We start from the raw sequence: 14403 nt of genomic DNA, 5'->3' as shown, positions 1-14403 counted from the left end.
AGGCGTGGAGGGCCATGGGCCTATCACCAGCCCTCCCAGGCCCGCAGGCCCACGCCTGGAACCCAGGACACTCTTGACTATGGGAAGAGAGACATTCTTGGGGACCCTGGCCAGACACAAAAGGACACAACTGTGCTGTTTGTAGAAAGTGCTGGACAGGCCAGGGGAACGACTCCCTGGTGGTCGTGGGGACGTGCAGCTGCTCAACGGGTTTCCCTTTAGGCAAGGAACGTTCTGGAGCTGACTCAGTGAGGCTGCCCAGCCTGGTGGAGCAGCAGGTGCCGCTGACTTGCTCCCGGAGGTGGTTGGTTTTGCAGGAATGTGGTCCCAGGTAAAACCCAACTCCTTGCAGACACCGCCCCACGCCCATCCCTGCCCGGGGAGTGCTGGGACCTCGGACCACAGTCCAGCCCCTGCCTGGTCCTGAATGCCAGCCAGGAAGGGCCTTGCCCCTGGGAACAGCTAGAGTGAGCCTCCCTCCCCAGCACACCCCCCCCCACCCTCGGTGCCTCTGAAAAACAAGCTTGGAGCTGGAGGCGGCCCCCGAGCTCAATTAGACGCCAGCGTGTGGAAAAGGGAGTGATTGTCTCACTCCCCATCCGCAGGCCCCAGCTTCTCAGTGACACTTTCCTGCCTTCAGAGACCAATTACCGGGGTGGAGGCCCAGTGGCCTCATTAAGTCAAGCAGCTGTGGGGAGCCAGCTGTGGCCCCCCAGTGTGGCTGGTCCAGGCTCAGGGCAGCTCTCAGCGTGGAGGGGCTGCACTCTGGCCCTGCTGGGCTCTAGCCTCTGCCCAGGAGCAGGGGTCTGGGGCTGGCACCCGTGCTGCAGAGGGCAGGCCCCTTCCTGCCAAGGCCACAGCCCCCGGTGACCATCTTTCTGAGCCGGGGTTGCATCAGACGCCGCCCTGGGGGCCCGGCTGCAGCACCTGGGGCCTGGGGAGCCCAAGAAAACAGGGACGCCCTCCCCCGCGGACTTGCCAGGCCATGGCGCCCAGCGCCGGGCTGGTGCTGCCTGGTCTCACTGTGGAGCAGTCCAGGGCCAGGCCTGGGTTTCTGGGGGTCCTGCCTCCCTCCTCAGGGGTCCCCACTACCCCAACCTGTACCACCTCAGGGCTGGCGCCCCTGGCTCCTCGTGGCCTTGGACCTGTGCCCCCAGCCACCCGGGACTGGGAAGGCAGCCCTGCCCAGGGAAGGACAGCAAAGAGGCCTCCACCAGCACCTCCTCACTGACCTGAGAGGTCCTCATGGCCAACCCAGGCCCAGGCCTCTTGCTGGGCTGGTCCCCAGGGCCCGGGATGGATGTACCCCCGACCCCTATGCCCTTGCAGCCCTGGGGTGTCAGGGTGAAGCTGTATCAGTATCGGAGTGTGCATCAGAGTGTGCCAGAGAGGGGTAGGGGAACCCCAGGGCCTGAGTCATGAGGGTGGACTGCAGGGTGTGGAGGGGGAACCTTCTAGAACAGGCACAGCATGGCCCAGATTGGACTGGGCTTCTGAGGCCTCAGGGGGAGTGGTCCGAGCTCAGGAGAGGAGGGGCTGGAGGTCAGACACAGGAGCCATCAGGGCCGGGAGCCACTGTGGGCTGCCCTCTCCAACCAGCACCTGGAGCCGAGGGGGAGGCCGACAGCAGACCAGGTGTCTCCATGCCTTGTCTGGCCCCGTTCTCCACACACCTGGAGAGACTGAAGTGGCGGTCACTGTCCGAGCCCACCGCAGGCTCAGGGAGGCCAGCAGGTCAGGGCCACAGACATCTGGCCCAGCTGGGTCAGGGCTGCCGGGGGGCCAGACAAGGACCAGAGTGCAGGGGCAGGAGATCCGGGGCCAGATGAGGAGACCCCACCTGCTCTGAGAGGACTCTCCGTCCGACCCTGGCAGGGACAGTGGCCTGCTTTCCACAGGCGGGGGGCGGGGGTGTCCGTCCTTGCAGCCCCAGCCCTGCTGGTGCTGTCTGGGGGTGCTGGTGGGCAGCTCTACTGGCTCTGGAACCCCCATCCCTCCCCCAGATCTTAGAATTTTCACTCAAATCAGATGCTAATACTGCCTCCAACTGCTGCTTGGAAACGCAAATCTGTCACCTGCACAAATGCCACCTCCTGCCAGCGCCTGGGTTTGGGATAGAGCCAAAGCCAGGGTTGGGAAGGCAAGGCACTGAGCCCAGCTGCCAGTGTCAGGGAGCCCGGCCTGACCCGACTCCCGTGCCCCTCCAGCATGACGGTGGCCTGGAGCATGCGCTCCGGAGGGGCACTCACAGGCTCCTGTGGTCACCGGGTCTGCTCCTTCAGCACAACCCGCAGGGTTGCAGAGGTGGCTACAGAATCTGGCCAGATGCACCCAGGGGGTCCTGGGCTGTGGACTCAGATGGGGGACTAGGCCTCCTCCTCCGGCTCTAGTCAAAGTCTGAGCAGCCCCTGCCCCCTCGGGGAGGGCTCAACTGAAGCTATTTATTTATTTAGTACACCTGTAATCCTAGCAACTCAGGAGGCTGAGGCAGGAGGATGGCAGATTCAAGGCCAGCCTCAGCAACTCAGCAAGACTTTGCCTCAAAATAAAAAAAAATAAAAAGTGGTAGATAAATTGGGTTCACTCCTCAGACCACGCACAGAAGCCTGTGTTTAGACGTGCTCCCTCCATGTCACCCAGGCAGGTCTCCAACTCGCAGGCTCGAGCTCTTGAGCCTCGGCCTCGCAAACAACAGGGACCACAGACACGCACCACAGACCCCAGAAAGAGCCACTTTTACGTAACACCCCAGCCGGGTACCTGCACTGGGTTTCACCTCCACTGGGACAAGACAGGTTCTGATGTGGGGGCCAGGCAGGGCAGAGAGCTGGCCTGGGTCCACCAGGAAGTGGCTGGATCAGGGGCTGCTGTGTGGGGCTCGTCCCGACTCCTGGCAGTAGGGAGCTGGCGCCTAGGCGCTCACAGGCTCCTGTGGTCACTGGATCTGCTCCTTCAGTGGATGCCCAGGGGCCTTCTGCAGCTGGCACCTGGACTCTTAGTTACCCCCAGGCAGCACTGAATCCAGCTTGGTGGGACCCACCTCAGGCCACAGGCAAAACCCATCAATAAGTCACACTGAGATTTTGGATGAGGCAGTGGCTGGCCCTGAGGCTCCGAGCGTCATCAGGTGTTAGGGCCCCTGAGAGGTGGGAGGGGCACAGGGCTGCGTGGACACTGGGGGCCGCTCCAAAGGGGCACCCACTGTGCAGAGGAGGGGAGGGGAGGCCGACCTGGGCAAGTGTTGGGTTTGGGGCTGATGCCCACAGGGGTCTGTGCTCAGGGCCAGCTGGGGGGCAACACCCAGCTTCCTGTCTCCCTGTGTAGCTGTGTGACCCAGGACTCCTGGGCCAGGCTGTTGGCAGGGTAAACGCAGATGCTAAGGAGGCTGCCCAGGTCTGGTTTCCAGCCCCTGCCGGAGGCCCCACCCCAGGCTCTTTGGGCTTCATCCTGGAGGGCTGAGTCATCTGGTCCTGTCCCCACCTGAGAGGCCACACCTGGGTCCCCAGGGCTCAGACAACTCCATTTCCCCTAGCACATTGAAGCCAGGAGCCCTGGCCCTGCAAGCCCTCATCCTACTGGCTCAGGAAAGCGTCCTAGAGTGGCTTGGCTGAGCGGGCGACTTACATGGTCTTCACGTGGCCCCCAGGGTCCCCACCTGTCCTTCGGGCTGGCCTCGGCCACCCAGTCCACTCCTTCCCGTCCACAGTCTGTGAGGTCACTGCCGAAGATGGGGCATCTGCTGGCCACAGCATGGGGCCTGGAGCACAGCCACACACCCTGTGACCCAGGCAGAGGCAGGATTCCCAGGGGGCCAGCAGCACCCTGCAGCTAACGGGGACATGGCCAAGGAGCTGCTGCTGGCCCCCTCTTCTGTGGACATGGAACAATGTGGGCCCCAGGGGGACTGAGCCCTGGTTGGTCTGTCTAGTCACCCAGGGGTGGTCTGTACCCTGCTCTGTCCTCGTCATGTGGTGACATCAGGAGACAAAACGGGCAGTGCTGCCCTGGCCTCACCCCTCCCCACAACTGGGAGTGGCCTGTGGACTTGATGCAGATGAGGAAGTGGACCTCGAGGCCAGCAGCCTGCCAGACTCGCCCGCAGGTGTGGCCAGGAGATGCCACTCCCCTGTGTGTCTGTGTCCAGGCTGAGGGTAGGGCCAGTGTCCTCCAAGATCTGGGAAGCCATGGCCCCACGGGTCTTGCAGTCTGGCTGCTGGACAACTGGAAAGGAAGGCTGCATAGAGAGGGAGGCTGGGAGACGCTGAGGTCAGAGGCTGAGAGTTTGGGGTGCAGGGCAGGGTGCCATAGAGGTCAGGTGGTAGGTAGGGCACAGCCAGCCAGACTCAGGCAGGGTAGCTCTCGCTCCCCCACAGCTTTCCTGGCTCACGGGCTTTGAGGAATTCTGAGCTGAGGGATCGTGCGGGAGATGGGGCTTGGGCCCTCCTCACCTCCTCCTCCAGTGGCCCATCCAAGACCCTGCTGTGCCCACCCAAGGCCTCTTGGCTCTCCAGAAAAAAATAAAAAAGTGGCTGCCTTGAGGGCCACTCAGATCCTGGGCATCTTCTCAGAGTCTCAGAGCATCTTCAAATTCTTCCAGGACCCCCCCATGGGGACCACCCCCATGTCCTTAACTGCTCCCAAGTCCCCAAAGTTCTCTATGAAGCCAGAAGGGGCGAGCCCACAGCAGAGTGGGGCTGCTGGGGCAGTTCCACACCCGGGCCCCTCCCTGCAGCCGCCTCAGGCCTCCCTGCCCGGCTCCCCTCTGTGCTGGGCCCGGGGAGCAGCAGCCCTGCAGACTGGCTGGTGGCCCTCAGGTGCCCAGAACCATCACAAGGTCAGTGTTAGGTCCTCAGTGCCCATGATGCCAAGGCCCGTGGCACATCCTCTGAAGGGTCCCGGTTTAGTCGGGAGGGTTTCGACAGAGGTGGCTCTCCACCAGGACCTCATGGCTCACGGTGTGTTCAAGAGTCACGCCTCACGGTGGTAAGGGACGGCCATCTGCCCCTGACCACAGAGAGGGTGCCCCTGTGCAGGGGAGTCTGGAGAAGCCTGACGCCTGGGGCCTGCTGCTGCACCCGAGGCTGCACCCTGGGGTCAGCTCACCTGCTACGACCCCCACCTGCCCCCGAGCAGGAGTGTCCCTTCCCTGTTGCCCCGCTGGCCTCAGCTGTCCCAGGCAGGGTTCATCTGTCTCTCTGCTGACTTGTCCTGCTTGAGATTCACTGGGCTTCTAAGCCTGCTTGGATGTCTCTCAACTGTTACGGGACATTCTCAGATGGCATCTCTTCTAAGTGAAGTTTCAGGGGGTCACAGTAGCACATGCCTGCCACCCAGCAGGACTGGAGACTCTGCCGGCGAACAGGCTGAGGCAAGAGCAGCTCTAGGCCAACCTGGGTGACACAGCAAGGCCCCATCTTAAAGAACAAAAACAGGCAGCCGCAATGGTCCCCGCCTATAACACCGGCTACTCAGGAGGATCACAATTTCGAGGACAGAATGGGCAACTTAGTGAGGCCCTGTCTCGGAATTTTTTAAAATTTGAGATTTGTCAGCGTCCCCCTGATTCCGTCTCCAATACCAGAAGAAAAAAAAAATCTTCATTCCTCTCCTGCCAACTCCCTGTGTTTTAAATTTACATTTTATGCTCCTGTTATCCACGTTATCTTTTTATTTATCTGAGTTATTCTGGATGGTTTATTCCTACGTAGCTTCCAGTTCCCCAGTTTTCTCTTCAGCGATCTTGATCTTCCGGCAACTCTCATGAGTTCTAAATGGGGGTCACCGTGTTTTCAGCCATGAGCTCCCTCGGCCTTATCTTCCAGTCTGCTATACACTGTCACGGGCTCGAGCTCCCGGCAAAGACTGAACTTGCTGCTCTGTGCTCCTGGCACGGACGTCTGACTGCCTTTTGGTCTGCGCCTGATAGTCCTGGGGCGGAGGCGCTGGCCCGACTCCCTGGAGTCCCTCTTCTTTCTGGGGGAGATTGTGCCCCTGAGGCCTGGTTTGCCTGGTGACGGTCATCTGTGTGGTGGCCCTTGCACTGGGCAACTATCTGCAGGGATACTTTGCTTTCCAGTGAAGCCCTGTCCTGCTTTGGCTTGTCCTGCTGGGCTCCTGGGGCCAGCCCTCCTGGGGGTCCTGGCAGCCAGGAGCTGGACCTGGGCGGCAAGTCCTTGTGTGGGGCTCTCTGGCCTTGTGCCCACTGTGGGTGCACCGGGGGGCTCCTGTCAGACGGCCACATGCGTTCAGTGGGGCCCTGAGGTTGGCCGGGTCCTGAGGTCTCATGACCATCAGCACAGACGCTCACATCTGACAGTCCCGGGAAGCCGTGCCTGGGCGCCTTGGCTTCTCTGAGTGGCTCCCTTTGCCGGGAACCCTACCAGCTCCTCAACCCTTCGAGCTTCAACTGGGTGGGGGGACCCTGGGGTTGATTTCAGTGAGGGCTCCAAGGACCTCCCCAGGGCCCCTCCAGTGGGCAGTTAGAGGGCCATGTGCCTCCTCCTACGTCTGCGGAGATGGACGAAGGCCTTCAGACTCTGGGCTCTCTGCTCACATTTTTGGATTTGGAAGACACCAGGGCTGCGTGTGAGGATCCTTGGAGGACACAGGAGCAAGCGGCCTTGCAGAAGGGGGTCCAGGCCGAGATGAGATGCGCATGGCCAGCAGAACCTGTGAGTGTCCTGCTGGGCCCTGGCTGCAGACTGGGGCTGGCCCCAGTGCTGGGTTCCAGACGGGAAGTTGGGGAAAGGTGCGTTCTCTGGCACACGGGCCCCGGGGACAGCTTCACAAGGCGCCTTCCTGGCTGGGACCCTCCTGCACTGGGTTTGCTCCGCCCACTGGGTTCCTGGGCCCCTGGGGAGAAGCCAGAGCCAGAGGTGGAAAGGAGATCACACAATGGGTGCAGGAGGGTCCTTTGTTCTGTGAGTGCCCACTGCTAGGGGCCCACCCTACAGCTGGGGCCTACCTGGCAGCTCTCAGGAGGGAGGGGCTAGTATGGGAAGCACCTGCCTGAAGATCAAAGGTAGGTCCAGGGCAGGCCAGGGAGCTTCAGGCTCTGCGCCCCACCCCAGGGCCTGCCTGTGAGGGTGCGGCAGAGTCTGTGCTACAGAGCAGCTCAGAGCAGGAGCCGGCAGGGCTGGGGCCCAAGGAAGTACCGCCAGGCTCCTGTTCGCAGGCAGAGTCTCCCATCCTGCTTGAACTCCCAGTGCGAGGGTTGGACTCTGCTGGGCCCTGGGGCTGCCCACCAGCACCACCCTGCAAGACCGGGCTTTCCTCCCAGGTTTCCAGAAAGCAGGCCTGTCTGAGTCCCACCCAGATCCACCCAGCATAGGCAGAGGTGAAGGTAGCCGGCAGACCCAGCCCCAAGGTGGAGCCTCACAGGGCCTGGTGACCTACGGAGTCAGGCCCCTGGGCTGGGAGCTGGCCCTAGGGTGGGTGGCTGAGTCCAGCCCACATAGGGCTGGAGAAGTGGCCCCCAGCATGGTCAAGCCCAGGCGGAGCCTCCAGGAAGGTTCCTGTCCCTGGTCAGAGTGCAAGAACCCAGGGACGGCTCCCAGCCTGAGCCCTGGATCCCAGAGCCGGCCCTGAGATCCCAGCCCTGAGGGCGGCTCCAGGGCTCTCCTTCCTCCCCCAGGCTGTCTCAGCCGGAAGGCAAGCCCCCGGCCCAACCCGGGACCCTCCACCAGCCTGTTCTGGGTGCTGGCTGTGGCTGGCGGCTCTGCAGGAAGTGGCCTGGACACAAGTACAATGGCCCTTTGTCCTGCTGCCACACCCAGGGAGGCCTCAGGCCTGGCCAGCCTGGGGCCTGAGTCCCCCAGGCTAACTCTGCCATAAGTCATCAGTGTGGGGGTCTTCGGCCATGCCTCCTAGGTCAGACTTTCCTGAGAAGAGGCCAGGCAGGACCACCCATCCCTTCCTGGCACCAGGGCCATACGGCACCCAGCAGCAGGCCACACTGGACCCTTTGTCTGGCTGGCAGTGATTTTCCAGAGATCCTGATGCCCAGGGAAGCTGCTGCCACCAGCCTGGTGTGTTGTGTGGAGCAGCCCAGTTGACCAGTAAAACCACCACGGCTCTTCCCTTCAAGCCTCCAGGACCTGCCGGTGTCCCCCATCCATTCATGTCCTTGATGGGCAGGCTGCACAGGAAGGGCCTTTCTGAGGCTCGAGGCCTGCCCAGAGAGACCTGTCTAGGAGACAGTCCCAGGCCTCAGCCCGGCACCTTTGCCTGCAGCAGGTGCTGGGCAGACCCGACTGCTGCCCGGAGTGAGGCTCCTCACTCCAGCTCAGAGCTAGCCATCTGCACAGGAGTCCAAGGGTCCGCCGGGCCCAGGTGGGGGCTGGAAAGGCAGTCGGCCTGTGGCTGGTCATTGATGACCACACCTAGGCTCATCCCTGAGGGAAGGAGGGCAGTAACAGATCATTTTGCTCAAAGCCAAGCGACATTCAGATGCAGGTGGACCCTGCCTTCCCTGGACCAGCTGGCTGGCACCGTCCACTCTGGTCGTTTTCACCCCACTGAGGAATCGAGAACAGTGGTGGGGAAACCAGGCAGGCCAGAGGAGACCGCAAAGTCAAATTTGCTCCCTGGGGACACACGCACCAGGTCACTAGGTGCCCAGTTGAGGGCTTGGGCTCCACCCAAGCAAAACTCAGCCTCCCGGCCTCTTCCAGTCTTTTCCCCTCTGGGGCTGAACCCTTGCCCTGAGCAGGAGGGATACATGGAGTAGCTTCCGCTCCCAGGGCTGGTGGGTGCCTTGTCCTGCGGGTCCGGCTGCTGGGTGGAGCTCTTTTGTCAAACCTCCATGGAAATCCTGGAGGAGCAGGGCTTCTGAGTGAGGCTGCCGAGGTGGCCAAGGTGGGCTGCGTGCTGGGAGCAGGCAGGGTGCCGGGCTCAGCCGCAGCAACACAACGGAAAAGAAAGGCCCGTCCTCTCCGGGCCACTGTGTTCCTGCCAGGAGCCCCTGGGCAATAGCCCTCTCCACCTGGGCGGCAAGCATCCTGGCCCTCCAGCTGTGCTGGCCATAAGACCCAGGCCCGTAGAAGGAAGGCCCTGCCCTGCTGGCCAAGGCACAGAACCTGCCCCTGGCCACACGGTGCCCCCGGCCTCCAAGCTGCACCCCCGCTGTTCACCCCAGCCAGTCCCAAGACCTGTCCAACCCTCTCCTCCCTGGAAGCCACAGCTCACAAGGCCGTCTCCTCGGGCATCCTTCCTGCCAGCCCTCTGCAACCTGGAGCAGCTGCGCCTCCCCACTGCCGGCACCACCCCAGCCTTGTCCACAGGAGCTCTGCCGGGCCAGCCCCCTGCTCGGGGCTCTTGTGTCCTGCCCTCCCCAGCCTAGTCCTTCCCTTCCCAGGCAGCAGTGGGCACTGTGTGGGCAGTCCCGAGGGGGACAGGCCTCCGACTGGTACCACTGTGTCCTGGCTGCCCATCATTCTTAGGGCCTTTGGCTGTCTGTCCACACCATGTCCCACCCCACAGGAATCGTTTTCTGGGACGGATGAGAGTCCTGCCATGCAGCGGGCAGTGTGCAAGCCTAAGGCCGGGGGTGGGGAAAGCAGCCTCCTGCCCAATGCCAATGACAAAGGCCTGGGTGGGATCAGTCGGCGGCACCTCTACTTCCAGATCCCAGGCGCCCACTGGCCAGCTGAGGGATGGTGCCCAGGTGTGAACTTGGGTGGTGGCAACTCGCTCTCTGGCCGTGTCTGTCCCTGGAGGACCCTCCTTGGACCTGAAGGTCAGGCCAGGTTGGACCCACCAGGCCTTGTGAAGCTCTGCTCCTGGGTGCAAGACGAGATCGAGAGGCCGGCCCTGGGGACAGTCTCTCTGTAATTAGGCGTTTCCAACGGAGTTGGCTGTTAGTTATGGAAAACAGCTGGGTCCCTGGGGTCTCTCTTCTGGTTGGGCTAATTGCTGGAATCGTTTGCCGTTTCATTATGGCCCGTCCACTGGGAGCCCAAGAAACAAACATGTCTGATGGAGTCATAAGGAAATCCCGGAAAGGGGCTGGAGGGTCTCCCCCAGACCCTTCTAAGTCCCCAGGAAACCAGGCACTCCAAGCCCAGGGGTTCCACTGTGAGCCCCCAGAGCCACAGGAGGGTGCTTGGGGGCTGTGGCAGTGTGCTCCTCTTTGAGGAGATGGAGGCAGCTGCCCTAGTGTGTGTCTGGGTGTGCCAGGGCCACCTGCTCACAGGGCTGAGGCTGGGCGGTGCTCCTCCAAGCCTTGGAGAGTGGGGTTCTGGCAGCCCCCCCCCCCTCTGCTGCCACAATAGGAGTGGGGCCTGGAGGTGAGGAGAGAGGCCTGCCCCCTGCTAAGGCAGCCCAGGAGCCACCTGCGCCCCAGGGGCCAGATGGGGACCTGCTGCCCACGGCTGCCCCTGAGCCAGGGCCTAGGTGATCTGCTGCCCACGTTCTACCATGGCCAGGCCCTGCAGAAGCCTCCCCACCCTGGTTTTTGTTCAGCCCTGGCTTGGCGGGCAAGGCAGGAGCAGGAACGTGTGGGCCTGTAGCCCGCCCTCCCCACGTCACTGCAGCTGCCTCCTCCTGGCCTATGGGAGCCCTGGGGACACACCTGTCGGTGGCCAGGAGCAGAGATTGGCCGGCTGGGAGCAGGCACCTGCGTGGGGCGGGGTGAGGAGTGCATGTAAGGCGAGCCCGGCCACGCCGCCTCTTCCTGCCCGGCTGTCTGTGGCGCCCGCCATTGTCCCTGGCTGTCTACCTGTACACCCTTAAGCTATGCTTCCCTTTGTGTCTGAGCCTCACCCGGAGGGAGACAGTGCTTCCTGAGCTACAGCACCTGAGGCCAGATCTTGGTTGGGAGAGGCTGGGCCGAAGTCAGGTGTGGGCGCAGGCCCCGTGGACCACGGGCTGGCAGGTATAGGGGTGATGGGCGCCAGGCTGCTCCGCGTCCTCTCTGAGGTCTGTTCACACCCCACTGGGTCCTGGGCTGGGGGACAGCGCTGGCTGCTGAGCTGGGGGCGGGAGCGGGTCCAACCCGGCTCCTCAGCTCAGGAACCTGTCAGGAACCTGTTGGGGCAGGTCAGGGCGGGCAGGCCCCACAGGCCTGAGGGGCCTCTGCAAGAACCTCAGCAGGCCCGGACGGAGCAGGGTGACCGTGACAGACGGGCCACGCAGAGGACACGGCCACGTCCAGGGTGTTGGTGGGCATGGAGTGGGCCAGGTCCTTCCTTTCCGCGGAGAGGGTGACCCCTCGGGCTGCGGCGCGGCTGGGTTTCGGGTGTGGAGCCATCTTGAGCGGGACTGGGAGCAACCCTGGTCCATAGGCCGCACTTGGTCCAGGTGGGTTCCGGCACCAAAGGAGAGAACCGACTCCCAGAAGGGCCACAGACCACTGTCGACCTCGCGAGGGGACCTTCTAAGATGTTCTTTTCAAAGTGGCCACTGATCTTTCCACAGGGAAGGTGGTGGCCCCAGAAGTGTGTGTGTGTGTGGGTGGGGGTGGGTGGGTCAGCCAGTTTGGGGGGTTTCTGGGGCTGGTGTATGACCCTGTGGCCAGTCGTCCGGCCCAGGCCTGCGGGCTGATGAGTGTGGGAGGCTGGGCTCGTCAGGCCTCTCGGGGCTTTTCCAGATGCTGGTGGCTGAGGTGCAGCAGAGCCAAGACCACCGGAGGAGGAAGGGTGGGTGCCCTAGCTGTCAGTCAGGGCCAGGGCCCTTCTAAAGATGTTTCACTGCAGTGCCCGAGGGCACAGTGTAGGTGCTCGTGGACCTCGGCCTGCCAGGTCGGCCGGGCCCTCTCGTCTCGTGCTGGTCTCCCCAGATGGGCCCTGAGAGTCCCCAGCTCCAGAGGCTGTGGTGTTGAGGGAAGGGAGGCTCTTCTCTCTGAGGCACGATACAGAGTGGCTGCTTTCACTGTTCTTGAGCCAAACTTTCAGGCCATAGGAAGTGGATGTTTTGATTAACCTGCTGAATGTTTTAGGCCTTTTTTTGCTGAGCATCTGGAAAAAACGGATTAGTTTTGTTTTTCTAGTAATCCAGATACAGTGTTAGAGCGATTGGCAGATCACTGAATTAGGCAAAGTAAGTTTTGCATTTATGAAAACATAATGCAACCCTGAAATTCAGATGCAGTCCTGTTAATTCTCAGACATTTTGGTAATTTGCAAATGCCTTATTTGCAAAATCGGTGTGTCAGGATGTTCTTGGTGTACTTAGGATCAGGTGAACCAACCACTCTAAGGAAGCCACCCGCCAGGAGCCTGCCCCCTCTCCGGGTGCAGGTGGACAGGGGTAGATGCCACAAGACCTGGAGCAGGGCCGAGGGACCATGCCAGCGTGTGGGCGAAATGGCGGTCCTGCCTCTAAGACACGTAGCTCCAACCGACGCTGCGGAATAGCCAGAGTGCAGACACCACGCCAAGCCTTGGCCACCCCCGCCCCCCCGCAGCTGCTGGCGTCTGGGTCTGGCTGATCCCAGGGCAGGAGGAGAGGTTGGGTTTCAGGCTTTGTTCTCAGGCAGCCTCGCCATTGATTAAGGCCCGAGGGCAGGTGAACCAGCCTGTGCCTCACCCGGGACTGCATTCCTCCTCCCGCCTGTGCAGGTGGGGCCCCGGAGGAGCTAGCAGAGCAGGGGGGGCCCTCCTGGCCTCTTGAGGCTGCCTCGACTTTCCCAGGCTGAGCTGGTGGAGGTGATGATTAACTAGTCAGGGACCATGACGCTGGTGGCACTTCCCAGGCTCAGCTGACCAGGAGGGCGCCAGGCAGCCAGGAAACGTCTATTTCACGTTTCATTTCTTGACCTGTAGCTTTGGTGCGTTGTCCTGCCCTCAGGCGGCCCTCCCGTTCCCCGCCTTGCCTGGCTCAGCTCTGGTGCCCATGGGCAGCCTTTGGGTGAGGAGTTTGCTCCAGGGATGCACAGATTCTGTGTTCAGTGGGACCCTCCTGTCCACATCCCTGTGGTCACTTCTGCCGGGGTGCACAGCAAGTGGCCTGACCCCCTGGCTTGTGGTCAAGCCAGCTCTGGGCCCTGCAGTGTCCCCAGCCTCAGAGCTCCCCAGGAAGGTCTGGTCCCAACAGCCAAGGGCACTGGGGACACCAGGCTCTGCCCGAGCCCAGGCATGGGGAGGCCCGGCCTGTCCACTGGGTGCGAGGGAATGTGTGGACCCAGCCAGGAGGGACAGAGTCCTCACCCAGCCCCACTGCCGCCCTGGAGGGGGCTGAAGTTCCAGTCCTCAAAAAAGGGTTCCCACAGCTCAGGAAAAAGTGGACTTGTGAGGGTTTTGTTTTAATATTCTGTTCTTGTCAGTGGACTTTATTTCTTTATTTATTTATGTGCGGTGCTGAGACTCGAACCCAGTGCCTCACACATGCGAGGCAAGTGTGCCACCACTGCGCCCCAGCCGCAGCCCTGGAGCTGTGTTCTGGAAGCACGGACTTTCGGGGGTCAGCGAAGCAGAGCTGAAAGAGCAGGAGGAGCAGACGGCCTGTCCTGGGGGAGGTCCCCTGAAAAGCACTGGCCGTGGGGAGGACAAAGTGGAGAGCCAGGTGCACCAGGCAGTGTCTGAGGGCGAGGCGGCCTTTGTTGTGGTCTCTGGGAGCCCTGGGGAATCAGCACGGGGCTGGAGCCCCCTCTGTGGGTGGAAGGTGCTAAAAACTGGAGAAGCCGCCCCAGCCGGCTCTCCAGGCCCAGGCGGCAGGGTCCGGCCTGGGAGGGTGTGCTCCAGGCTGGCCCTTCCTCAGGCCCCATGTCCCCCAGGGACAGTAGGCGAGGCCACCAGAGGTCAGGGGGCTGAAGAGCCCCGTCCTGAACACTCCTGTCCTGAAGGTGCCTGGCCTTCTCAGTGTCTTCAGGGCTGCTGTCCCCGTCGACTCTGCAGTTGGACCTCAGATCAGAGGCAATGAATCCTACAGCCGGCCAGGTGCTCCCCTGTGCTCCCCGGTGCCCAGCCCCACCCCACCCTCAGACCAGGGAAGGAGAGACAGACAGACGCACCCACACAGAGACACAGGGGCACAGAGGGCAGTGTGGGCCCCAGTGGGAGGAGGCTGTCCTGCCTCTCTGGGGCCACTGCTGCTCCATCCCTTGTCCTGTTCTCTTCTGGGTCCTTGAGAAGGGCGAGCGGGGACTGGGCAGGGACACGCTGTGGAGTTGGTGTCTTGAAGACAGAGGCTCATTGTCCAGTGGCTGCAAACCCCCCAGCCTCAGACACACAGACCAACACACATACCTGGGACCCTGAGGGGGCTGGACCTGATGCCCAAGTTTTTCTGTGGAACACCTAAAGGGAGTGGCTAGCTGTGACCTGACCCTGACCTGGTGTTGGTCACCTGGCCTGCTCCACCAGCCCCTGCCTCCCTTCCCTTGTGGCTGTCAGCCTCGAGGTGGGACACCTGGCCCCCACCAGGTGCCCACTGGTGTCCCAAGCACAGAGGCCTCTGCCCTGCCCC

At 62.3% G+C, this 14403-nt stretch overlaps 1 long non-coding RNA gene across 1 annotated transcript in view; it reads left to right on the top strand.

The window, feature by feature from the left end:
• The first annotated feature begins 6784 nt into the window (after positions 1-6784).
• LOC125610811 overlaps positions 6785-14403 on the top strand; it is an 11465-nt gene continuing 3846 nt past the window's right edge. Inside the window, exon 1 of the long non-coding RNA XR_007340867.1 lies at positions 6785-10873. This is a non-coding gene — a long non-coding RNA (uncharacterized LOC125610811). The remainder of the gene's footprint in view (positions 10874-14403) is intronic.

The sequence above is a fragment of the Marmota marmota genome, unplaced genomic scaffold (assembly GCF_001458135.2).
Source record: "Marmota marmota marmota unplaced genomic scaffold, marMar, whole genome shotgun sequence".
NCBI lineage: Eukaryota > Metazoa > Chordata > Mammalia > Rodentia > Sciuridae > Marmota > Marmota marmota.
This window is presented reverse-complemented; position numbering and strand designations above follow the sequence as displayed.